The following is a 26,762-nucleotide window of genomic DNA, read 5'->3' as shown; positions in this document are numbered from 1 at the left end:
ATTCTAGCTTTTTCTTCCTAGGACCTCAGCAGTTGCTGTAGGCTCTGCCACCTTTCTGGTCAAGCTGAGGTATCTCTCCTTGCCTGCCCTGTGGTCACCACTCCTATGCCAGGTGGGAAAGGCTCCTGGTGCCAGCTGTTCCCAAATAACTCAGAGACTGCCTGTCCCACGCTCCCTGCCTAGTCTGCACTACCACCCCGACCCCACTTGCACATCATAAAAATGGCAATAGTCATCATGCCAGCTGGTCTCATAGTAAATGCTTCAGGAACTATGCTAGGTGCCCACCTTGCCCATTAAATTCCCTCCTCTCCAAGAGGCCATGAACTCCCATATGGAGACGACAGGACTCCTGGGAAGCCCAGGTAGGTTCCACAGACTCATACCCAACGCCCCCAGACACCAGCGTCTCTGAGCTCCACAGTCCCTACCTGCAACCTCCAAATCACACCGGACTGAATTTGGCACTTAGGAGGAGTCGCAGATTTCCGCCAAGCTGCGTTGTGAGGGCGCGTTCCTCCTTGGTTGGAGAGAAGATGCTCAGAAAGCCAGACTCTCGGCCTGGGCACCCCAGTCCCAGTTTGACAAATTGAAAGTCGAGTCGGGATGGGAGGTGGGATGCGACCCTATGCTTTGGGCAAAGGAGATGCACATAACCGGGCCCCACTTCCTGGATCTTGGGTGCCACGCTGTGTCTCAGTTTGGAGTGGAGGACAATAAACATTATGCCTCAGCCATTCTTCCTCTCACTTCCCGACAGTATCTGGCCTGATTCCAACGCTTCAGGTGGTTCCAGGTTGAGTATCTGAAGATCTCAGAATGGCCACATTTGCCCCCACTCTCCTACCTGGTTGCTAGCAGGGTCCGCCCAGTGGTGGGAGGAACGACTCCACGCCCCAAATTAGGCGCTCCTGGTGGCACCGGCGTCCTTTCCGGATCTCCCCAACAACTCAAGTTCAAGCTCCCTCCGACCCCAGCGTCCCGGGAGAAAGACGCCCACTCCTGTCTTACCTTTGCCGGGCACCGTGCTCAGCAAGCAGCTCTGAGCCCAGCACGGCCAGGGGACCACACCCTCGGAGCGCCTCCAGCATCTCCGCCGGTCCTGTGCCGGGCCCCGGCCCACGCCCCGGCAGCCGAGTCTGCCGCTCCAGGTTGCGTCTCCAAAGGTCGCTACCCGCCCCTGCAGAGTCCTGGCCGCGCTGACTCGCGCTCTGGTGGCTGGCGCTGCGACCAGGACAACTCTTCCCCAGACCCCGCGGCCACTCTGCCACGCCCGAAACTCAAGCCGCGCCCAGCCCACCTGCGCTTTGCTCCCAGCGGCGCCCCGCCCCAGACGCAGGCGGAGAAAGTGCGCCCCCGCGAGCGGGAAGAGGCGAGCCTGGGAGAGTCCCGCTAGGTCCCGAAAGGCTGGAGGTAGAGCCGGGCGGCTCCTGCAAGCGTCAGGGAATTCGCTCCTGTCCTCCCTAAACTCAACTGTAACTGCCTCTGGCCTTCGCTGTCTGCGGCGCAGTCCTGGAGAGTTCCGGCGCGGATCCACGCCTCACTGCGCCCGAGGCTGGAAGGCGCGCTCTTCCTGGGACGTGCGGATGCCTGGAATTCGAAATTTGAGCTGAGTATTTAAGAGCGTTTTGTTTTGTTTTGTGTTTTGTTGTTGTTGTTGTTGTTTCTTTTTGGACGAGTCTCGCTCTGCCGTCCAGGCTGGAGTGCAGTGGCGCGATCTCGACTCAGGCAACCTCCGCCTCCTGGATTCAAACGATTCTGATTCTACTGCCTCAGCCTCCCGAGTAGCTGGGACTACAGGCACCCGCCACCACACCCGGCTAATTTTTTTATTTTTAGTAGAGACGGGGTTTCACCGTGTTGGTCAGGATGGTCTCGATCTCTTGACTTCGTGATCCGCCCGCCTCAGCCTCCCAAAGTGCTGGGATTATAGGCATGAGCCACCGCGCCCGGCCAGGAGTTCTTAAATAAAAGTTTCTTCAAGAAAGGGACTGGAGAGTGGGAATGGAATAAACAGTAATTCTTCTTGACTGCAGGAGGTAGAATGCAGCAGAGAAACTTCTTCAACCAAAAAGATTAACTGTAAAATATTGATTCTTACAGTTTTAGATGATAGCAGAAAATGATTTTTTAATGAATTATGCAAATCTCTCAGTTCTCCACTACAGATGGTCACTCCATAGCTCCACTACAGATGGCCATTACCACTACACTTTAGTGTCAGGGACGATTATTTTTGCAGCCCAAGAGACTGGAGAATTTTTCTTTTTATGTCAAGCTAGCCTCTCAAGATGAGTGAGAATTAAAACATTCCATTGTTACTGGCTGAGGGATTGGGACATGCTAGGCCTTCTCCTACTCCTGTTTAAAATAATAAAAATAATTTTAGAAGCCAGGAAATTCTCCAGCTCCTGATCTACTTTCTCTTAGCAGTTCCACCACTGGCAGCTGGCCTCTCCACCGCCCCCGCCCCACCCCCGCTCCGCCACACACCTTTCCACACAGAGGAGCCAAACACAAGTCCTGGACCAAAAATACTGTGAGGAAATCGTCAGGGAAGTCCCAGCCTGGCTGATGTCACATAGGCAAGGAGTCCTGGCTGAGAGAGGCTTCCTTTACTTTCTCTGTCCCTACCTAATCTCACTCCCTCATGTGTGACTAAAGAGAACACTATTTACTCACTGTTTGTTGTGGGCAATGCACTTTCTATGATTTTGTTTATTTAGTTAGTTATTTGGCCGGGCGCGGTGGCTCAAGCCTGTAATCCCAGCACTTTGGGAGGCCGAGGCGGGCGGATCACAAGGTCAGGAGATCGAGACCACAGTGAAACCCCGTCTCTACTAAAAATACAAAAAAAAAAAAAAATTAGCCGGGCGCGGTGGCGGGCGCCTGTAGTCCCAGCTACTCAGGAGGCTGAGGCAGGAGAATGGCGGGAACCCGGGAGGCGGAGCTTGCAGTGAGCCGAGATCGCGCCACTGCACTCCAGCCTGGGCAACAGCGTGAGACTCCGTCTCAAAAAAAAAAAAAAAAAGAAAAAAGAAAATATTTACTGAATGCTTGCTTTGAGTAGGGCATTATCCTAAATGTAACACTTGGCTTAAATCATCATGTTACAGGAAAGGGGGCCCCATCCAGATGCCAAGAGAGGGTTCTTGGATCTCACTTAAGAATTTAGGGAGAGTCCACAGTGCAAAGCAAAAACAAGTTTATTAAGAAAGTTAAGTGTTGAAAGAACAGCTACTGCATAGACAGAGTAAGACATTCCCAAAAGTAAGAGAAGAAACATGTCCACCCTAGTTGCAATACTTGTTTATATACAGGATTTAAAAAGATCGTGGGGAGATGTGCTCTGCTACAAGGGTTTATGATAAAGGATTAATTTTTTAATTACTATATTTTGCAAGATAGACATTATGATTTTTAAAGCAAAATTAGCAAAATGTTTCTGTTCTCAAGACATCGGGATATCAGGACTCTCAAGTCTGGGTCTGTTTAATAAATGTTATCAATCTGTTCCCTTAACTGTATACATCTAGAAGCTAGGCATACCTAACTTCCTGGGAATGCAGGCCAGGAAGCCCGAGCCTCATTTTCTTAGCCCTCACTCAAGATGGAGTTGCTCTGGTTTGAACGCCTCTGACAATAAGTCTTCATAAACAGCCATGGGTATACGCTGTTATTATACCTATTTCACAGGCAAGAAAGGAAGTGTAGTAACTTGCAATGCCACACTGCTAGTACATGGTGGAGCTGGAATTCAAATGCAGGTGTTCCGCCTTCAGAGTCCACATCTGTTACTCCTTCACTAGACTCATTTGTGCTAGGAAGTGTCTGGAATTCATGACCCTCCCTTACACCAGGTATCTTGATGATCTGTGTTGCCCATCACTTCCAGGTCATCCTTCTGTGTCAGGTCTTGCCCACTAGACTTTTCTACTTCAAGTCAAAGGAGGAGAAGCATTGATTGATCACTTCTACTGCACAGTGCAGAAATGCACACAGAACCATCTCCTCTCAGGGCTGAGATCTACACTGAAGTTATCCTCTGAAATGTCAAGCTACCCAAAGGGAATTATTTTTTTCTTTCTTTTTTTTTTTTTTTTTTTGAAATGGCGTTTCACTCTTGTTGCCCAGGCTAAGGTGCAATGGCACGATCTCAACTCACTGCAACCTCTGCCTCCCAGGTTCAAGAGATTCTCCTGCCTCAGCCTTTAGCCCAGCTTCCCTGGCAGCTTTTGCCCTGTGTTATTAACTTCTCTGATTGATATCCAAATGCCTATTCTTGTCATTTAGCCTGGTCCCCTCCTGGCCACTGCATGAAGCACTGGTTTTGGCAGAAAATCTGCAGTCTGGAGTGTTCACCCACCACATTCCACTCTGGGCTCAAGATCATAAAACCATCCATTTAGTGCCAACATTAGCATGATAATGCTCAGATTCTGTTACAAATGCAATTAATTCATCACATAGCCATTTCCTTTATTCGGTTTTCACACATTACGATAAGAGCTAACACTCAGGTGGTCCTTCATATGAGCTGGCTTTGCATGTATTGAGTTCATTTAATCCTCACAGCACCCCTATGAGGTTACCATTTTTATTATTCCTTTTTAAAGGTGAGAGATGGACATGAAGGAGTTAAGGTTTCTAAAAATAGTCATTGGAAGACATAAAATTCAAACTCAGGCAATTTGGCTATATTTCAAACCATATCACTAGTCCGCCTCCCTGTGTGCTCTCCTAAAAATATGACACCCAAACTCAGTTTATCAAAAAACACCACGTTTTGGTAAACTCTTTTTTCTTTCACAAAACCACATTTAATGCACTTCATTCCAGCAGGATCATAGTACTCTGTTGAGATGGGTTTGTTTTGCACTTAATTTATGATATTATTAAGTGTAACTCACAGAGAACACAACATTTGGGGTGGAAACACAAAAAGGATTGTGTTATGAAAGAACTAATTAACCCCACATGACTCAAGGCCAGAGTGGTCACTCAGCAGTCATTTTTCATCGCCGCAGTGGTAGTGACAGCAGAATTGGCTCACATGGTCTCTGTAATAACAAACTAGACAGAATAATCCTCGTTTACTGTTTCTTCTCTCTTTATCTCTGGAGCTTTGTTGGTTTCTACCATCCCCAGCGCTAGTCTCCCACCATGCCACCACGTGGCTGTGCCTACACATCCTCCTGAAAATGCTCCTATTCTCAGAGGCCAGAGCCAATCTGTTGCTTACAATCCACGAAGCAAAAATTGCACTAGGCAAAATTAAACAGACTTGTTTAATGCACGACTTGTGCAATAGGAGAGAAGGGCCAGAACTTAGACTGGGCTCAACTCAGCTAAAACAAAGGTTGTAAGGATTTTTAAATATGAGAGTAAGGGGGAAAACACAGGCCATCTGTGTTAGCTCTTTGATTGATTTAAAAAAAATTTTTTTTTAATTTTTTTTTTAATCAAAGAGCAAACTTTCTCCTGTCTTTGTAACAGGAGTGAGTTTTACAGCTTAGAGCAAGATTCCCACCCAAGCTAGGATACTTTCCTCCCACAAAGACTAGGAGATGGGACTTTATCTTCCTGGATGATCCTATTTCTAATCAATGGTTCCCAGGTCCTTGAGAAAGATATTCCTGGGTTATAAAACTGGCAGGAGACTTTATAAAAGATTTACATCTCAAAGGGGCAGAAAAAGAACGTACATTTGCACGTTTTCCAAAGTAAATGCTCTATAGAAAGGGAGGGAAGGGGCCTCTGTTATTGGGCCACCTGGGTTCTGTAAGGTCTGGGTGAGAGGAAAAAAGCCTAGAGTCAGGACGGTCTGGATAAGGTTTAATCAAGTTGAGAAGGACATTAACGCTCTCTAGATTACAGCGGACAACATGGAACACAGCCGTCATAACTAGATGAGGTTCTAGGACCTGAGCCAGGGTTAAATCTTAAAGTGTTAATCTGTGTGTTTTTAGAAATATTTCCTTTTTGTTCTGTTTCTTACATGTATTTCAGAAGGCATCTTTCCCTCCCACACCACACACAGAAGAGGAAATAAACACTCAAAAAAAAAACATATATTGGAGACAGAAAATTCCAGATGCCTGTTGGTGGAGTGGCTTTTTCGATTCCAAAGACAAGAAATAGGAGAGCTGGAGGAGCAGGGAGTTGCAAGGAAGAGGAGAGACTAAGAGGAGAAGGGAAAGCAACGAAGAGGCTAGGAGGGCCCCAGGGGTAGAAGAAGCCCCTAACGCAGCGGCAGCATGTAAGCTACTCAATGCTGAGCTATCCTTGATGCCATCCCTTCTGCCCCATAGCCCTGTGACCTGTGGATGTTTTCTCACCAGCAGTCTCATACAGAGACAAGTGCTGTCAACAGAGGACTGAAGAGTTTAGATACCTTTGGAGGTTTGGGGATGTGAACAGAAAACTTTTCCAGGCAAAAGAGCTGATGCCTATAATCCCAGCATTTTGGGAGGCTGAGGTGTATTGCTGGAACCCAGGAGTTTGAGACCCACCTGGGCAACATAGCAAGACCCCAAATCTACAAACATAAAATAAATAGCTGAGTGTGGTGACATGTGCCTGTATTCCCAGCACTTTGGGGGGCCAAGGCAGGAGGATCACTTGGGGCCAGGAGTTCAAGACCAGCGCAGTCAACATAGCAAGCCACCATCTCTACCAAAATAGAATTTCAAACTTAGCCAGGCAAACTGCGTTGTATGCCTGTAGTCCCAGCTACTTGTGAGACTGAGGCAGGATCCCTTGAGCCAAGGAGATTGAGGCTGCCGTGAGCTCACTCCAGCCACTGCACTCCAGCCTGGAAAACAGAGAAAGCCTGTCAAAAAGAAGAAAAAAAAGGCAACTTTGCTTTCTGACCAAAGTGGAAATTCTAGACTAAACTGAGTAGAAATGGTCACACCTCCACTGTTACTTCTGCATTCTTGGGCTAGACTTCGCCCACTCAAAAACAATAATGATGTCACTTGCTGTGGTTGTTTTAAAATTCAATGTTAAAAGGACACGTGCACGTTTGTAGAAAAGTTCATAGTGCTGTTCAAATATAACATCTGTACTAAGAAAATACTTAAAAAATAAAACCTTGGTACCTAGACATAACAGAGATGTTCTGAGAAGATCATGCTGAGTTTCGTGAACATGTGAGATACTCTCCTAATTAAAAGCAACCATTAATTGATCTTTAAGTCTGTTTACTCCAGTTGGTCAAACACTTTTCATAAAATCCTACTCAATTTTCAGCAAACCCTCTGGTTATACAGTAAATCAACATCCAAGTTTGTAATTACTGCAGCCTGGGTTAAGTAATTTTTACTGGGTGAGAATTTTAATTAATGAAAACAATTCAAAATGTGTGTCAGTATCTTAGGATAGTGGTAATCCTGGGCTATCAAGTGTGGGATTTCTGGGAGGTCAGGTGGTATAAAACAGATGGCGGGAAATGAGGCAGGTGGATTAGCATCATTATTGAAACCAGCAATAATGTTAAATACAACCAAAATTGGCATAATAACTTTCAAGCATGATTACAGCTTTATTCCTCACATCCCCAACATGGAAATACAACACACAAAAATTACACTTACCAACCCTTAAATTTTTCAGTTGACATGACAGATGTTAAATATCCTCCTCTCATGTGATGCTAAGACCTTGGCTACTTTATTACTTATACCTTGTTTCATAATATAGTACCCCAAAAGTCTCATCTCATTACAGCATTACAACATCAACTCCAAGTCCAGAATCTCACCACCTCTGTCAGATAATGATGCATGGCTCCCTACATGTGGTTCCTTAAATAAAGCTATTTGTATGCAGTTTCTCTCAATTTTAAGGCTTTGGGAACTAAATACATAACTTGTGTTCCTGCCCCCATGCACCCAACGCACAAAGCTTAAACAAGTATAGAATAATCATTGCAGACACCCTTGCTTAAAAGGAAGGAAAATGAGATCCGTAGGAGAGTAACTGTTCCGTAACAACTCTGAAATACAAGCAGAGGTATATTGGGAGTTTCGTGATCGGGGCCCAAGACCTGGGAATAATTCTCTATGGCTCCCAGCTCCAATCCCGGAATGGAGAAATTGCTAAAGAAAGCATGGGTTTGTAGCTGAGTTGTTTTCTTAGCTTGCTTTCTACCTATAGAATTTTGGGGATAAAAATGCTGTATTTTATTTGATGTTCAAGATGGTCATATTTGGGCTAATATGATTTTCTCAAACTCTTGTGGAACCCCTGTGAATCACATTGGTGTTCACTCCATTAAACAAAAGATACCATCATGACAGTGTCTTTTTTTTTTTTTTTTTTTTTTTTTTTTTTTTTTTTGAGATGCATTTTCACTCTCGTTGCCTAGGCTGGAGTGCAATGGCGTGATCTCGGCTCACTGCACCCTCCGCCACCCAGGTTCAAGCAATTCTCCCACCTCAGCCTCCTGAGTAGCTGGGATTACAGGTGCCCACCATCGTGCCTGGCTAATTTTGTATTTTTAATAGAGACAGGTTTCACCATGTTGGCCAGGCTGGTCTTAAACTCCTGACCTCAGGTGATCCATCTGCCTCGGCCTCCCAAAGTGCTGGGATTACAGGAGCGAGCCACTGTGCCTGGCAGAAAGTCTTTTATATAAGATGTAATCTCATAAATTTCATAGACGCTTACTTGTGTAATAGGCAGACTCTAAATTTTTCTAATGGGCCTTTTGTGTGATGGAATAATGCTCTAATGTACCACCTATGAACTTTCTAAGGTCTTCACAAATGTTCTTATGGTCAAATCCTCAGTTTCAACTCAAGAAAATATTTTTTTGCTAGTGCTTTGAATTTCTTCCTTGCTTGAGAGCCATTTCCTAAGTTTTGCAATCAGAATTAATGTTTGCAATTAGAAGAGACTGAGAATTTTAAACATTACTGAGCTCCGGCTTTTATTTTTTAAAGGCCTTCCCTCATTTTGTCTCTTTCTTCACCCATTTGACAATAATTAGCACCTTCTACATTTTGCTTGGGAATCCCCTTAGCTAGATCACCAAGTTGATCAGGCACATTTTCTACTTTCCACATTGTCGCAGGTGTCAGTTTTGCTAAGTTTCTGCCACAACATAACAAAAATTCCCCTGTTCTGCTTTCTAATAGCATGTTCCTCGCTAACTTCTAAATTCCCAGAGCCCAGAACCACAAGACGACAATTAATTCAAGGCAACCTAAGCCTTCGCTTATATACTCCTCAAAATCGTCTCAGCCTCTGCCAGCTGCTTGGTTCCAAGCAATGCTCATATTCTTATATTCATGATTATCACCTCATTTCCAGGACCTAACGTATTAATTTTTTTATCACTTCATGAAAAACTTACCTAACATCATAACGGCTTAAGAAAACAACCATTTGTTATTGTATCATTTCGACGGGACACTTTAACCGGTTGCCTATGGCCCGAGATCTTCAACAAGGCTGCAATCAAGTTGTTGCTCAGAGCTGCAGTCATCCCAAGACTTGATTGGATGATATCTGCTCTTTCACTCACTTGCTCTGAGAAAATCAAGCTGCCATGTGCTAACCTGCCCAATAAAGAATCCCATGTTGCAAGAAAATGATGCCTCTGGCCAACAAGCATGAGGACTTGCCGATAGCCATGTGTAATTACAAGTTGGCTGGAAGCAGAGTTTGAAATCATATTTGGAGGAAGATATATTGGTTTGGGCACCGGAAAGAAGTTAGGCTACCTGAGATTTTGTAACAAATGAAAAGCAAACAAAAGGGCACTGTGAAATGAGATAAAAACATAAGTAGGGGAGTAACTGAGGTCTTCATGTAGACGTCCCAGAGCTGCCATCAATCAAGCCTGTCCCCATGCCAGGGCTGGGGCCTATGCTGGTTAGAGGCTTGGGCTCCTCCCACATTACAGAAACACATGGAAGCTATAAAATAACCTCCCTCTAAGCTCTTATCAATTAGGGTCCCAGGAGAAAACAATGCATGCTTAAATTGGGTAACTTGAAGACAGTTAAAGAGATTGATTCAAAAGCAGAATAAGGCCAGGCGTGGTGGCTCACACCTGTAATCCCAGGAGTTTGGAAGGTCAAGGCGGGTGGATCACCTGAAGTCAGGAGTTCAAGACCAGCCTAACCAACATGGAGGAACCCCATCTCTACTAAAATTACAAAATTAGCCAGGCATGGTGGTGCATGCCTGTAATCCCAGCTAGTCAGGAGGCTGAGGCTGAGACAGGAGAATTGCTTGAACCCAGGAGGCAGAGGTTGCAGTGAGCCAAGATCGTGCCATTGCACTCCAGCCTGAGCAACACAGCGAGACTCCATCTCAAAACAACAAACAACAACAACAAAAACAACAAAAAGCAGAATAAGTATTTAATATGGTGAAATAAGAACAGCAGATCAGGGGCTAGTAAGAATGAGAAGGTTATATATCTCCTGTTCCTCAAGAGAAAAGGAAGGGAATGGTTTCTAGAACCAGGAAAGGGGGGTTCTAGAAAGGTTTCTACAACCAGGAAAGGGGGGCTGTTTGACAGAAGCCATGACCTTTGGTAAGAGGACACAGAATATCTCCAGTGACCTAAAGGGACAGAACTAGGGAAAGCGACATCCAACCTTGTTCTTCCCACTCGCCAATCTCCTAGAGATGTCTCTCTTGGGCCAAACCCATCAGGGAGCCAGAGGACGAGGAAACCCAGGCTATCACCCACAAAGGTCACCTCCTATGGGCACAAGCAGGGTGCAGAAGGTGGAAAATTGATCTTGAAGGCAAATGGAAGATAACTAGCACTCCTTATGGCTGGTAGACACCACCTACCATAGGGAGGTAGACACAGGAACCAGAGAGATAGTGACAAGTCTATCACATTTGATAATGATAGAACTCTATCAGAGGATGTCCCTGGCCCGTGCACACAGTCAGGTATCCTAAGTGGACCTCCCACCGGAACTCTGGCCTCTCCTGACAGGCACAGGCCATGCCCATACTCTTCCCCACAAAGCTGGGGAGAGGCTCACAACTCTGAAAAGAAAGTGATGAATGGTTGTGCTGAACATGCCTAGTTCCTGATCCCAAGTTTAACTGTCATGTCAATCACTTTCTCCAAGGGCAAGGATGACAGATGCAGGGAGAACAAGATGCAAAGAGGTCCTTACTATCCTCAGCATGAATGGGGAAGAAGCTCACTACAGGAAAGCAAAACAAAACAAAGCAAAACATGATGGAAATTGAATATCCTCCCTTCAAAAGTTTACAAGGTGAAAAATCGAAATTGTATGTGGTCAAGTGTTTATTTGAAAATCATTTTCATTTCTTCCAGCACACAGGAATGTGCTTAATGTCACGGACAGCTCACACAGAGAGAGGTCTTCAGGAGTTCATGCCATTCATGTAAAAGAATATGAGATTCACACCTCCACCCTCATCACACTCTGAGGCATTCGTTCACACCTCCACCCTCATCACACTCTGAGGCATTCGTTCACACCTCCACCCTCATCACACTCTGAGGCATTCGTTCACACCTCCACCCTCATCACACTCTGAGGCATTCGTTCACACCTCCACCCTCATCACACTCTGAGGCATTCTGTCACACCTCCACCCTCAGCACACTCTGAGGCATTCATTCACACCTCCACCCTCATCACACTCTGAGGCATTCTGTCACACCTCCACCCTCATCACACTCTGAGGCATTCATTCACACCTCCACCCTCATCACACTCTGAGGCATTCGTTCACACCTCCACCCTCATCACACTCTGAGGCATTCGTTCACACCTCCACCCTCATCACACTCTGAGGCATTCGTTCACACCTCCACCCTCATCACACTCTGAGGCATTCTGTCACACCTCCACCATCATCACACTCTGAGGCATTCGTTCACACCTCCACCCTCATCACACTCTGAGGCATTCGTTCACACCTCCACCCTCATCACACTCTGAGGCATTCGTTCACACCTCCACCCTCATCACACTCTGAGGCATTCTGTCACACCTCCACCCTCATCACACTCTGAGGCATTCGTTCACACCTCCACCCTCATCACACTCTGAGGCATTCTGTCACACCTCCACCCTCAGCACACTCTGAGGCATTCGTTCACACCTCCACCCTCATCACACTCTGAGGCATTCTGTCACACCTCCACCCTCATCACACTCTGAGGCATTCTGTCACACCTCCACCCTCATCACACTCTGAGGCATTCGTTCACACCTCCACCCTCATCACACTCTGAGGCATTCGTTCACACCTCCACCCTCATCACACTCTGAGGCATTCTGTCACACCTCCACCCTCATCACACTCTGAGGCATTCGTTCACACCTCCACCCTCATCACACTCTGAGGCATTCTGTCACACCTCCACCCTCATCACACTCTGAGGCATTCGTTCACACCTCCACCCTCATCACACTCTGAGGCATTCTGTCACACCTCCACCCTCAGCATACTCTGAGGCATTCGTTCACACCTCCACCCTCATCACACTCTGAGGTATTCTGTCACACCTCCACCCTCATCACACTCTGAGGCATTCGTTCACACCTCCACCCTCATCACACTCTGAGGCATTCGTTCACACCTCCACCCTCATCACACTCTGAGGCATTCGTTCACACCTCCACCCTCATCACACTCTGAGGCATTCGTTCACACCTCCACCCTCATCACACTCTGAGGCATTCGTTCACACCTCCACCCTCATCACACTCTGAGGCATTCGTTCACACCTCCACCCTCATCACACTCTGAGGCATTCGTTCACACCTCCACCCTCATCACACTCTGAGGCATTCGTTCACACCTCCACCCTCATCACACTCTGAGGCATTCGTTCACACCTCCACCCTCATCACACTCTGAGGCATTCGTTCACACCTCCACCCTCATCACACTCTGAGGCATTCGTTGAGTGGAAGAAAGAACAGAATCATCTCTCATACGAAATGTATCTCTCTCTCTTCCTTTCTCAGTAGGGAACACAAGAGTTAAATTTGTATAAGCTCAAATTTTGTTTCATGTTGTTCACCATATAATATAAATCCACTTCGGAAATAGATATGCATAGAAAAAGTCACAAAAAATGATCACAAAATGTTAACTGTGCTAGAATGGGCAGAATATATTTGCTTTCTTGGACACTCTATTAAACATTTTTGGCAATGAACATATCTTGCTTTTACAACTTAAAAATAAATTAAATAGTTCTTACTTTATTACAGTTGACTTTCTATCTAGGAAGCTCGATGGAGGGTCCACTGCCACCACATTTTCCAAGATTCAGCTCTCAAAAGAGCAGTTGAAGTCCGTGTGTATACATAGAGTAAAATACAAAGGATTGTAAAATCCAACCCCCTGAAATTCCAAGGGAGATTTTGAATAGGCTGATGCTCTTGACTCTGCATGGAAGATGGTTATGATTTGCAACTTTTCTTTCCTTTAACTGATTGGGACCTCAAACTTGATTGTTTCATGAGAGACTCTAAATATACTAACTGGTTTTAAAAGATATTTTTAAAATCCATCCCAAATAATGACCTTGGAGCAATCGAATTTATAACCACAAGATGGCAGCTCCAGGCAGGTAAGACCTTAACTGCAAAGTATTTTATTACCCTAATCTTGATAATTATTTTTTCTCAATCAATAAAGGACTCAGATTATGCAAACACATTAAAAATAAACTATACCCACTTTCTACTTGAAGTAAAAATGGAGAAAGTGAATGTATTTATTTCCCTCTTAATGTGTTCTGTCTGTTAGAGGCCTCTGCACAGGAGCCAAAAGCAGGGAAGTTTCTTGAGACGTTACCTATTTTTGTGTTGTTGGTCAAGACCTATTAGTAGGTCATGAAACTGAATTAGTATGTTGCCATCAGCATTCAAAAATATATATATAAACTTTTAGTTTCAGCTGTGACATGTAAAGAACTTAGAAGTCTTGATTCACATTCTTACAAAAAGTAAAAGGTGAATGAAGTTAGTATCAGTAACTTTTTTCTAACCCATGAGACCTGAGGTTTCAGGGTAACATCTAACCCTGGAAAGGAAGGTGAACGGAGAGAGTCACAGCCGAGATCTGCTTACCTTGAACAGAAGACTCTGATGACATTAACCGGCATAAAGACTTAAATGGCAATTCTGATGGTCGAGTGTGGATTGTGTGAGATTCAGAAACCGGGGTATATTATGTGGGACCGGATGCATCCTTTCATGGATTTTACTTCCAGAAATCCTTCTAGATTCTTATGGTGAAGATCAGAGAAAAAATCCTCTAATGGCTCTTGCAGTGGGAGAGGAAGAATAACCATTGTGAAATATTTCCAGGGTGTTCCCCATAACGAAGAAATTATCTTCAAGGAAGAAGAATTTGCCAGAGCTCATTCCTAATGTGGGAAGGATGTTGCTTCCACTCCAGCCCCCTAAGATCAGGAATAAGGCAAAGATGCCCCTTCTCACCACGTCTACTCCACATTGTATTTGAAGGACTGAGGTAATAAGATAAGGAAAGATTTTAAAAGGATATGGATTTGGAAGAAAGAAATAAAACTTTAAAACTGTATTTTCTCCCAAAGAGGACGTGGTTGTCTATGAAGAAAACCCCAAAGAATCAATAACAAAACACTCTTGGAATTAACAACTAATTATAATGAGGTTGCAAGATACAAAGCTCATAGATTAATTCAATTACAGTTCTATATACCAGCGATGAAAACTTGTATTTTGAAATTAAAAACCTATTTTTGACATTAGCATCAAAAAATGAAATATTTAGGCATAAATCTAACATAATAAGTACAGCATTCATATGAGAGAAACTACAAAGCTCTGATGAAAGAAAGTAAAGAAATAATTAAATGAGGAGTTTATCCATGTTCATGGATAGAAAGAAAATACGGTTAAAATGTTAGTTCTCCTGAATTTGATCTACAGATTTTTTTCAATTTCAGTCAAAATATTACTAAGGTTTTTTGTGGATATTGATGAATTTTTTTCTAAATTCATGTAAAAAGAAAAAAAACCTCAGAATAATCAACACAATATTGAAAAAGAACAAAGTCAGAGAACTAACACTACCTGACTTCAAAACTTATATAGCTACAGTAATCAAGTAGTATTAGCAAAAAACAATACTAGTAATAGGGAAATAGATAATGGAACAGAAAGTCCAGAAATAGACCCGCATAAATGTAGTGCACTGATCTTTGACTAAAAACAAATATGCAATCCTATTGAGAAAGATAGTGTTTCCAACAAATGATGCTGGAATGACTGGACATAAATATACAAAAGATGAATTCAGACATAGGCCTTATACTTTTAACAAAAATCAACTTAAAATTATTATAAAACTAAATATTAAACACACACTTTTAAATTTTTTGTAGAAAACAATAACATAGAAGAAAATCTAGGTGGCTTTGGCTTCGTGGTTAAAACACCAAAAGCACAATTCATGAAAGAAAAAAATGATTAGTTGGACATCACTGAGATTAGAAACTTTTCTGCCCAACAAGACACTGTTTAGGAAATAAAAAGACAAGTCACAAACTGGGATGCAAAATATTTGAAAGTCCTTATTTTATATATACACACACACACACACACACACACACATATACACACACACATATGTAGGACATTTAAATATTTTTTTAAATTTTTATATTTCCATAGGTTTTTGGAGAACAGGTGGTATTTGGTTACATGAGTAAGTTCTTTAGTGGTGATTTGTGAGATTTTGATGCACCTATCACCTGAGCAGTATAAACTGAACCCAATTCGTCATCTTTTATCCCTCACCCTCTTCCCACCCTTTTCCCTGAGTCTCCAAAGTCCATTGTGTCATTCTTATGCCTTTGTATCCTCATAGCTTAGTTTCCACTTATGAGTGAGAACATAAGATGTTTAGTTTTCCATTCCTGAGTTACTTCACTTAGAATAATAGTCTCTAGTTCCATGCAGGTTGCTGTGAATGCCATTAATTCATTCCTTTTTGCCCAAAAAAGGGGGCAAAAACTAGTTAAAACAATCTTTAAAACAATCTGAACAGACACTTCATTAAAGAATACATACCAATGACCAGCAAGCATATGATGAGTCAGGACTGGAGTGACACATCTGCAAGTAAAGAGGTGCCCCAAGCTACCTGAAACTGGGAGAGAAGCATGGCTTGGGTTCTTTCTAATGCTTTCAGAGGGAGCAGGGTTCTGCTGACATCTTGATGTCAGACACGTGGCCCTCAGAATGTCAGAAAATAAATCCCTGCTGTTCTAAGCCATGCAGTCTGTGGTACTGCGTTATGGTAGTTCTGGGGAACTAATACAAAAACCAATTCCTGAAAAAGATGCAGAGCAACAGGAAGCTGTTGTTTATTACTACTGGAAATGCAAAACAGTATAGGCATTTCGAGGAAAATTTGACAGTTTCTTACAAAGCAAGATATATTATTAACACATAAAAACAAGCACATTCCTAGGTATTAACATATAAAAACAAGTAAAGTTCAACTGATTTGAAATTTTATGTCTATGGAAAAGTGAGTGTTCTTAGATGATTACTCATAATTGCTAAAAACCAGAAGGAACCATACACTAGGTGAATGGATAAATAAGTTGCTGTACATCCATACCACGCAACAGAATATTATCCAAAGAGAGAAACACATGAGATATCAGACATATGGTACATCTTGAAAGATGTGGGCGAAACTAAAATGTATGATGCTAAGTGAAAGAATCCAGTCTAAAATAGGCTACAAACTCTATTATTCCATTTATATGACATTCTGGAAAAAACAAAACTATGATGACAGTTAAAAATATCAGTGGTTGCCAGAGTTCGAAAAAGAAGGAGAGAGTTGAAGCACAGAGAATAGTTTATGGCCATAAAGCTATTCTGCATGATATTGTAATGGGTGGATATGTAACACCATGCATTCGTCAAAATCTATAGGACTCAACAGCACAAAGAGTTAATGTTCACGTATAAAAACGTTAAAAATCATGTAAAGATTTGGAGAAACCCAAGAAGAAATGGAGAATGTGGAGAAAGAACATATAACTGTATTAAAAATACATGAAACTACCTCACTGAATGGGGTGGAAGTTGAAAATTCGTGGAACTTGTAAGTCTATAGGCAAAAGAAACTGTACATAAGCACTTGGTTGATAAATGTATCTTCCGTATGAGGAGCTGGTTTAAAGTTATGATCACAATACATAGATGTATAGGAATTGAAAAAGTAAACAAATGGAAGATGCTGAGATGCAGGATTCTCAATGTTGGCATGGACGGTTACAGATAATGAAGGGAAAGAAAATAGAGTGATTTGCGTAGTAATGGATTAGAGTTGGAGACATCAGCATGTATTCATGCTTATCTTAATATAAATCTAAATAAATCTAAAATATTTATAGATATGTATATGTGCACAGGTTAGTATACACATGAAGATTCATATGCGCTGTCAGTCGAGAGGCCAAGAAGAAATGATATTGACAACAATGAACACACCTAGTGCTCAAAGGTTGCTTTCTAATGTCATTCTCCAGTAAAATGAACAATGATTCCTTAGAGAAATGCCTGATTATATGACCAGGTCAGGAGATATATAGAATGAACCTGGGGACTCTTGCAGGGCATGAAAGAAAGTGTTCAAAAATTAAGAAAAAAAAAGTAAAGTGAGGTTATATTGAAGCAACAGAGGAACTAACTAAAATAAATCTCAATGGCTAGAGTTGGAACAATTTGAGTGACAAAATAAAGTAGTCTTTCATTATAACCCACAACGCAAATATCCATGTGTCCATACTAATATAAACACACAATTGAATAAGTAAATTGTGAGAATAAAAAATTTCCCATTCAGAAGGATTCCAAATAGTTTATAGGCGAATTCTGCCCTCAAAGGCCAGGAGCAAAACCATCCCCACCCTTGTCAAGGCTGGGCTGTATATGGCAACTTCATTCCCAAGATTAGAGTATGGAAATAAAGGAAAAAAGTAACTTGACAGGGGAGAAGCTTGCCAGACACTGGCTCATCAGAAGATCAAGGTTACCCTCAACAAGGATAACTCATGGTGATGTGCACCCTTGATGTGACGTCCGTGATGCAATGTTAAGAATGGACTTTACCTCTGAGGTTTTCCTCCCCAAAACACATAATCCTCATCTAATTATTTAAAAAATCAGACAAAATCCAACTGAGGGGAATTCTACAAAATACATAGCCAGTGCTCTCCTCAAAACTTAAAGGTTATCATGAAAAAGGAAAGTCTGAGAAAGGGTCACAGCCAAGAGAAGTATGTGGGAACTCTCCCTGGGATTTTTTGAAAGTTTTCTGTAAATCTAATGTTTTTCTAAAACAAAACTATATATATATATATATATTTCTACAAAATAGTGATGTTGGTGATTTTCGGTGATGGTGCTGAATTAAAATTCAGGTGTTTCTCAGTCTTTTCCGGCAATTCCCAGCCACATCCCTCTCTTTGCTTAGATACTGGATTGCTTTTTTGAGCCTCTCACTGTATCTCAGAATTGTTTTCCTCTATTTCTGAACAAAAAATCAACACTTTGTCTTCATCACCTGACACAAGTGAAAAACTTGTCATTCAACTCCAGCAATGCAAAAGTTTCTGATAGCCAGCGAATAACTAATGGACTCATCCTTCCAAGGGAAAGAGTTGTGTCAGGAGGAATATGATGTGATAAACCAATGTTGACATCTGAGGACAGAATGAAAAGCCAGTTAGTAGAACAACAAAACCATGTGCTTCATGATTAGCCACCAAGACAATGTCAATTCTCTTTTGGCTGTATTCACCTGTCAAAGTAAAGAAAGTTTCTTTGAATCAGTTTGCATGTTCTGAATTTCTAACTCTGAACCCTTGACCCAAGGTAAAGGGAAACTTAAACTTTCCTGTTTGCTTGCACCGAGAGTGAACTATCTATTTCTCATTATTCTGCTATGTTTTAGAAGAGATCACACCCTTCTTGGTGTCACGGCGGCTGAGATGATTCTGACCAGCCAGGACACTATTACTCTGCCTTGGATTCTGAAGGCCTCATGTGCTGTCTCTTGAGTGTGGCACAAAGATGGGGCTCCTGATTGGACAGCAGAGTCTCCAGAGGCCGGGACATGCTGTACCCAGAGTCACCTCCACCCCACTCTGATTTTCGTGCTCCAAACAAATGCTAAAAGTAACAATCAAATGATGCCCTAAATGGTCAATGTTTTTGTTTCCTCTCAAATTCTTTCAGATTATTTGATATATTTTGTTTTTTTTTTTCTAATGTATTTTTTAAAGGTCAGCTTCTAAAAAGTACACACAAATCTCACTCCCTTCCCTGCCATTGGCTTTAGAGCACACTTTAAGTGGAAATTTGGTTACATTGACACAAGCCAAGCATTTTCATCATCTTCTAACAAAGACTTGAGAAAATATTTATCTATTTATTTATTTAGAGATGAAGTTCACCCTTTCGCCCAGGCTGGAGTGAAGTGGCGTGATCTCGGCTCACTGCAACATCTGCCCCCGATTCAAGCGATTCTCCTTCCTCGGCTGGGATTACAGGTGCCCATCACCACGCCCAGCTAACTGTTGTGTTTTTAGTAGAGATGGGGTTTCGGCAGGCTGGTCTCGGACTCCGGACCTGACTTGATCTGCCCACCTTGGCCTCACAAAGTGCTGGGTTACAGGCGTGAGCCACTGGGCTCTGCCAGCAGAGCATTTGAGAGACACATGCATGGTGCTCTCTTTAGAAGTTTCATGTCTGCTCCGAAAACCAGGTCAGGGAATAGTGACTTTTTTTATTTGTTTGGTTTTGAAAGGTTTTTTTGTTTTGTTTTGTTTTTAGGTTTTTTTTGCTTTTTATTGATACATAATAATTGTACATATGTATGTATTTGGATACATGCATGAAATGTGTAATTTATTATAAATTTCAAAACAGCTAGAAAAGAAGATTTGAAATGCTTTCAATAGATTCAAATTTCTGTGCATTTCTGCTCTAGAAAGACATTCCAGTAACATCTCTTCTCCTTTATGATACATGTTGTTTCTTCACAGGATATCCTGGAGTCTGAGTTTTAATTCAATAGATTGAAACCAATGCCTAGTCAGAAAGCATTTTTTATATCTACAGCTCTTTTTTTTCCCTTTTTCTTTTTTTTTTAAGGGTAGCATTTTGTAACAGAAACGCTGATAATCAGGTCTAAGTATCTCTGGAGACTGTAGCCCTCTCTTAAGATTAATGAGAAGAGATATTTCTAATAAAAATAGCAGCAGGAGATGTGCTAGGAAATGAGTTGGAAATCTTAAAATGTTTTCACAAATACATGACTCAGATGCTAGGTCACCAGTCTCCATCTTAGTTTCAATTATTTTTTAAAAATCCATCAATTCAGAAAGCCCTTAGTGCTTTGGATGTGCTTTTTCCATATTCCATTCTGCACTCCTAGAGAGCCACTCGGTGCCCAGTGTTCAACCATAATCACCCTTGCTTCATAGATATTATTTCAGCCTGGAGTGAGCTTGTATGCAATATGATGAATCACTCTCCAGTGGGATCTAACACTGAGAAGATTTGCAAAAGCTTGTATTTAGAGAATTAATAAAGGTAGTGATAGTGATTCACATTTTTTAAAAAAAGATTCTTTCTGTTCTTCAAATGTTAGCTTTCTTAGTCCACAGCATTATATTTGCTTACAGATCTTGGGCTATAAATGTCTAGCACAATGCCTACTCTTAAATTGGAATTGAACAGAATTTAAAAGCTGGATTGTGCAAGCATAAGCAACGTAGGGCTAAAATGTTAGGTTTGCACTGGAGATTAAGAAGGGAGAAGTGACATTTTCTGTTAATGCAAAATAGAGGAAGATTTACCAAAATTATGTCCCAAAGGCTGACGGGGGCAGATACGACATACATTGGTCTTTGGTTTATCTTTGGAAGGAAAGCAGATATTAAAGAGAGGCATGTCCTCAGGGATCTCCTCTTTTATCGGCCTTAGGAAATACAGGAGAATGAACAAAGAGTATGGAAAATTTCCAGCAGGGCCTAGAAGCCAGAAAAAAAAAATGCACATGCTGATATCAAGGAGCCTCTCCCATTCCACCTTGCCCTCCTCCCCTTGGCCCAACCCCTTGCATAGCCTCAGCTCATGTAGCTTTCTCTTGTCTGTGTGTCAACTAAAAACATCTTGCACACTTTACATAAATCCTATTTTTAAATACACCAGAGTGGTTCAAATAATCTTTATAGGAGATAGCTAAGAGATCTCACTAGCAGTCCAAGCTCTGCTGTTAGCAGGATCTTAGACATGTTCTTTATATCTGTAAAACAAAGTTGTTGGGTAGGATGACAACCAACACTGCTTCTAACATGGACACTCTATGATTCTAATTTATCAATAAATAATGTGATGCAATATAAAGGTAGGTTTCATTTTGCTGTATTTTCAGACATAATAGGAAAAATCATCAATAACCTAATTTTAAATTTCAGGCTACCACATCTCTATTTTGGAAGCTATTTCAAGTTTTCTACACTCTCCCCTCAAATTTTCTTCTTTAGATACTGGGGTTGAAGAAAGTCACGCAGGTTGGAATCTTACAGAGTTGTTCAAAGATAGTTTTGCTCAATGTAACAAATGAAAATACTGGACACCCAGTTCATTTTGAATTTTAGATAAACAACAAATAATTTTAATGTAAGTATATACCATGAAATATTTGTGATATACTAAAAAATGTATCCCTTGATTACATGAAATCCAACTTTAACTAAGGATCCTATATTTTATCTGGCAATTCTATTTGAGGATTAACTAAAAGAGTTTACAAAAATGCTGTGCTTAGTAAATGCTAGTTTCCTTTTACTTATTTAGTATCCCTTGCAGAACCACCCAGAAGTAGTAAATTTCCTAATCTGTAAGACATTACAGAGTATAAAACACACCCCTATTTATTTAAGAAAATATTTATGGAAGGGAATCTAACTACTTTCTATCATATATGCATGGGAAATGAATTTTAAAATGGTTTTGCAGGAAAAATACGTAATCCTACTTATGTAAATACAATATGCTGTACATTATATATAAGAAAACAATTCTGGATTGGAAGTAATAGCCAACTAGTGCTGAGAAATTATAAAATAATGTAGTTAAAAATATATATATCATCATTAGTGAATGCAAAACACAGAAGAAAAAATACCTCAAGTATGTTAGTAAGTTGGGTCTATCTCTTCTGTGCATTATTATAAAAACAAATGCCAGTACAGTCATTCTCAGAATATTGGTAACTAACAATCAAGGTGTAATATTAAAAAATGACATTAGCATGAATTTCCATCTTGCACTTGCAGGGTGGGTAATAAAAAAACAAGGACAACAACAAAAAACATGAATTTTGAATGGATTCTCACTCAGGGAATGTGGGCAAATTATATGTAGATTATATGTAGACAAAACGATATTTCAGTAAAAACACTGAAGGAACAAAAAGCTTTAATGAGATTCCAGTGCTATGCTCATGCATGCAGAAAAAAAATAATTTTCCTGACATTACTGTAGAACAAACAACAGGTGAGAAAATGAATGAAATTCTGGAAAAACTAGCTTAATCAAGAACTCACTAGAGCTTCTATTACTGTCTGGGGCCATCAAGCATTGTGGGAGTAATAATTATAAATCAAACCTATACAAGAAACAAACCCTACCTGCAGTTTTCCAGGTATACCGGGTCTTGATATTTTTGTTAAGTAAACCTCCGTGAGATGTGAGGTTTCTGTGTTTACTCAGATGTTTTTGGCTTGCTCTTCTGACCATTATGGAGTAGCAACCTTGGTACTCTCTTGAAATCCACTATCTATAGCTCCTATTAGAGGTGGGAGCAACTAATGGCTTTCAATGTGCAATACGGGTTGGCTGAACCTACAATAACGGTAAACAAGTTGCTTTCAGGAAAAAAGTTAGCATATATATATATATACACACACACACACACACACACATATATATATATATACACACACACACACATATATATATATATACACACACACACACATATATATATACACACACACACATATATATATACACACACACACACACACACATAGCGGTGATGACCATATTTGATTAGAGAAGTTAATGAGGAACAAAGTATAAAGTTATAATAATTACTAAGTGTTGGCAACTAATATTTAAAAATACAGCCCCAATTAAAATAAAGGGGCCCAGATCCATTTTCAAAGACCAAGCAAAAAGGATGACTTTATAGCTGAGAGGCAATAAATGTATAATTGGCACAGAGATCAAGGAACATTGGCCATGTTCCGTGTCAGCATCATGGATCAGAAAACAGTGGTAGAAGTCAGAAGTGAAAGAACCCAAGAGTCCATTAGGATATAGAGTTGGAAATGACTGGAAAATAATCTCCTGGGCAATGAAAGACCCATAGACATTACCCCAGCTCTCCCTCTATCCCAGGTCCTGTAAAGGGACTTAGCTCACATTAGGCACCCAAGGAGCATTGGTGAAATAAACGAACAAACAAAAATTGAATTTAATTCCCTAGTGTCTATGGAAATATAAAGTGAAGACATTGAACTTCCCTTTGTATATAAAAGTGTAAGATTAGCCAATTATCTGTTTTTAGTAAAATATCAAAAAGTTAAATTGACTTCAGCTGCTGTGTGTGTAAAAAAAAGGGATGTGATTAACAAAAACAAAAATGTACTATCTTTAAATGGTATATTTTCAGGTGATTTTTAAAGACATTTTTCACAATGCATATATATATATAATTTTATGATAAAAATTATGTTCATTTGAATTAATTTTAGGGAAGCACAAACTAAGTGACAATCGAGCAATGAGCAGATGGGATATTGATTCCCAGGTCACCAACTGTTGCCCCAAAATGACTTTCACTCAAATCTCAAGCCTGGGATCGATGCCATAATCCCTAACAACATGTAAGGAGAAAAATAAAATGGAACACACTGCATCACTACTTTGTAAATGCTGTGATGCAGGGGCTGTTTCCCTGATAAGAAAAAGCTGCAGCATCTGCCATCAGGCAATCCATCCCACCTCATTCCTTCCCTTTTCTCAGTACATGCATCACAATTATGGCCCCAGCCAGCCTCCCACCTAAGTGGTCGGGCTAGCTGCTACCTGGAGCCAGAGCTCAGAGGCTAGATTTATTTTCCAGGAAGAGGCCCCAGTGAGCTTACAGAACATTCACCAAAATGATGGTTCTCTTCTCCATAATTCTGTCTGGAAAGCAGCATCTGACCTGTAACTTATGTGATATCCCAGGGCTGGTGGGTCATGACAGAGGCTATCGGGGAGGACAAACAATGTGGCATCTGGGAAAGGATGATGATCCAAACCGCAGGGCTCCAGAAGAGGGATGGGAGAGCCCAGGGCCGGGCGTTCAGCCTGACTTGTGCTTTCCCATCACCAATTCCCCACCTTTCTTCGGGAGATGCTCCCAACCACAAATGCAAGTAAATGAATGAGTCTTTTGCTTTGATAAAAAACAGTGGTTGGATTTGCCAATGTCCAACCCTGCAGGGGGGTGTGGGTGGGGCTCAGGGCTCTGTTGCAGTCACCAGAGAGGGTGTGCTGCTTCCTTCCTAAGTGCTAGAGTTGTAGTTTGAGATAAAGGAGGGCCGAGATAGGGGGATGGGACCCCTGAGAGAAGAGAGACTAAGGTAGTCCTTTAGGTAAAGGTGAGCACCTAAACAAAACAAGAAGGGTTGGGTACAGTGGCTCATGCCTGTGATCCCAGCACTTTTGGGAGGCCAAGGCAGGTGGATCACTTGAGCCCCGGAGTTTGAGACCAGCCTAGACAACATGGTAAAACCCCGTCTCTACAAAAAGGTACAAAAATTAGCCAGACGTGGTGGTGTGTGCCTGCAGTCCCAGCTATTCGAGAGGCTGAGGTAGGGGGATCACCTGAGCCTGAGGAGGTCAAGGCTGCAGCGAGCCATGATTCTGCCACTGCACTCCAGCCTGTGTGACAGAATGAGACTCTGCTAAAAAAAAAAAAAAAAAAAAAAAAAAAAAAAAAAAAAAAAAAAAAAAAAAAAAACACCAGTAAAGAATAGAAAAAGAAAAGATAAAGAAAACAGGGAGATATCCAAGAAGGGACTTTGCAGGCATGGGTGAGTCACAGGACTTGGGTTCGAGTCCCGCCTCTGTCATCTGTTGACACAACGACCTCAGGAGAATGGCTTTCCTGTTAGGCTGTGTGCTTCTCTCTATGGGGGAATAATAGTTCCTACCTCACTATGCTTAGCAATATTGATAATATACATAACACACTCAGCACAGCATTGACACATTGCAAATACTTAAATAAATGTTACTGCTTAATAAACAAAACAGGAAAAGCAGAAGGAAGAGCCAGAACCCCAGAGGGAAGATAAAAGTTTTAAAGATGTTGGAAGTGCAATGCTATATGCTCACACACTTGCAGGTCCATGGATCCAAATGTGGGTAAACTGAGCCAGTGTGCGTCATCTCTACACCACCTCAACAATCTGAACAACTGGGCATCAGCATAGTGGACAGCTTATTTTCTTTTAACAACCTCCTTAATCATCTCTGGTTACAGATTGACTAGTCTATTAAAATGAAGACAGACATGAGTTGTAAACCTCACGCTCTTTCTGCAACCGAAACTACCACCAAGGTTGTAGCTGGTTGCCTTCTCAAGGTGGTCCTGAAGCCTTCTCCAAGTAGCATTTGGAAGGTAATTTTTCTGAGCATCCTGGTGGCACAGACATCTTAAAATCCGAAAAAGATGAACTGTGGTAAAACATTTACTGACAACTCATAGAATGATAAGTTCCTCCCATCACTGGCAGGAATCCAGTAGAAGTCTTTTGAAACAATTGTTGATTTGAAAGTCCAGTGTCTTGTATCTTAAACCGAGAACACAGTAATGGGATGCAAAGAAATGAGAAACAAAGGAAGATATGTATACATGACTGTAAGCTGATCTTTTAGGAGTTTGCTGAAATCTGCAAACCTTCTTCATTTTGCTCATTTGCCATGATTTGTCACCTTCACCGGGAAAAATATAATTATCTCTTTCCCAGTTCTTCTATCACGGCCTGGTCTAAGGTTAGAAAAACAACCTTAATGCTCTTTTGTCTTTGGAGTTTATGCAGGATATTTATGAAGAGGTGACTGGGTGACTTTATCCAGGAGCAACTCATGTGACATACACCCTTCGTCCGTGGTTCACTAATCAACACCAACTGGCCCATACCATCTACTCAACAGGCACAAGAATAAACAGTTACTTGGAGTTATCAAATAGATACCTACATTACAGTCACATTGAATGAGTTTATCACTGAATTCCCTTCATCCTTGGGTCTGCAGAACTGATACTGGACATCACATTCCTCCTTGTTTCAGAGGAACTCATCAAAATCTCCAAAAAATATATTCAGAGATGTCTTCCTTAGCCTGGTGTTCACTGATGCGCTCATGAAGGTGATGTTCTGTGGGCGTCCAAGGATCATCACCTGCTCCAAAGTCTGACCCACCATTGGCTGGCCAGTGGCCAATCAGATAATCTCAATGGCATGAACCAACAGTGGGCTGTGGGCACTGCACTGTGATGTAACAGAACCTGGGACCTGCGGCCATGCTGAGCTAGGACGAGAGGCAGAGGCAGAGAGAGAGAGGAGCCACCCTGAGAAGAAAGGG

The 26,762-nt window shown here is 41.7% G+C and overlaps 1 long non-coding RNA gene across 1 annotated transcript; it reads right to left on the bottom strand.

The window, feature by feature from the left end:
- Positions 1-21,003: 21,003 nt before the first annotated feature.
- Positions 21,004-26,558, bottom strand: LOC135966124 (uncharacterized). The gene is made up of 3 exons (XR_010579228.1): positions 25,511-26,558; positions 24,280-24,375; positions 21,004-21,079 (listed from the first exon to the last, which is right to left on the bottom strand). It is a non-coding gene; the product is annotated as an uncharacterized lncRNA (long non-coding RNA).
- Positions 26,559-26,762: the final 204 nt, after the last annotated feature.

This window comes from Macaca fascicularis, chromosome 11, assembly GCF_037993035.2.
Source record: "Macaca fascicularis isolate 582-1 chromosome 11, T2T-MFA8v1.1".
Lineage (NCBI taxonomy): Eukaryota > Metazoa > Chordata > Mammalia > Primates > Cercopithecidae > Macaca > Macaca fascicularis.
The sequence above is the reverse complement of the archived record's forward strand: the minus strand, read 5'-3'. Positions and strand labels throughout refer to the sequence as shown.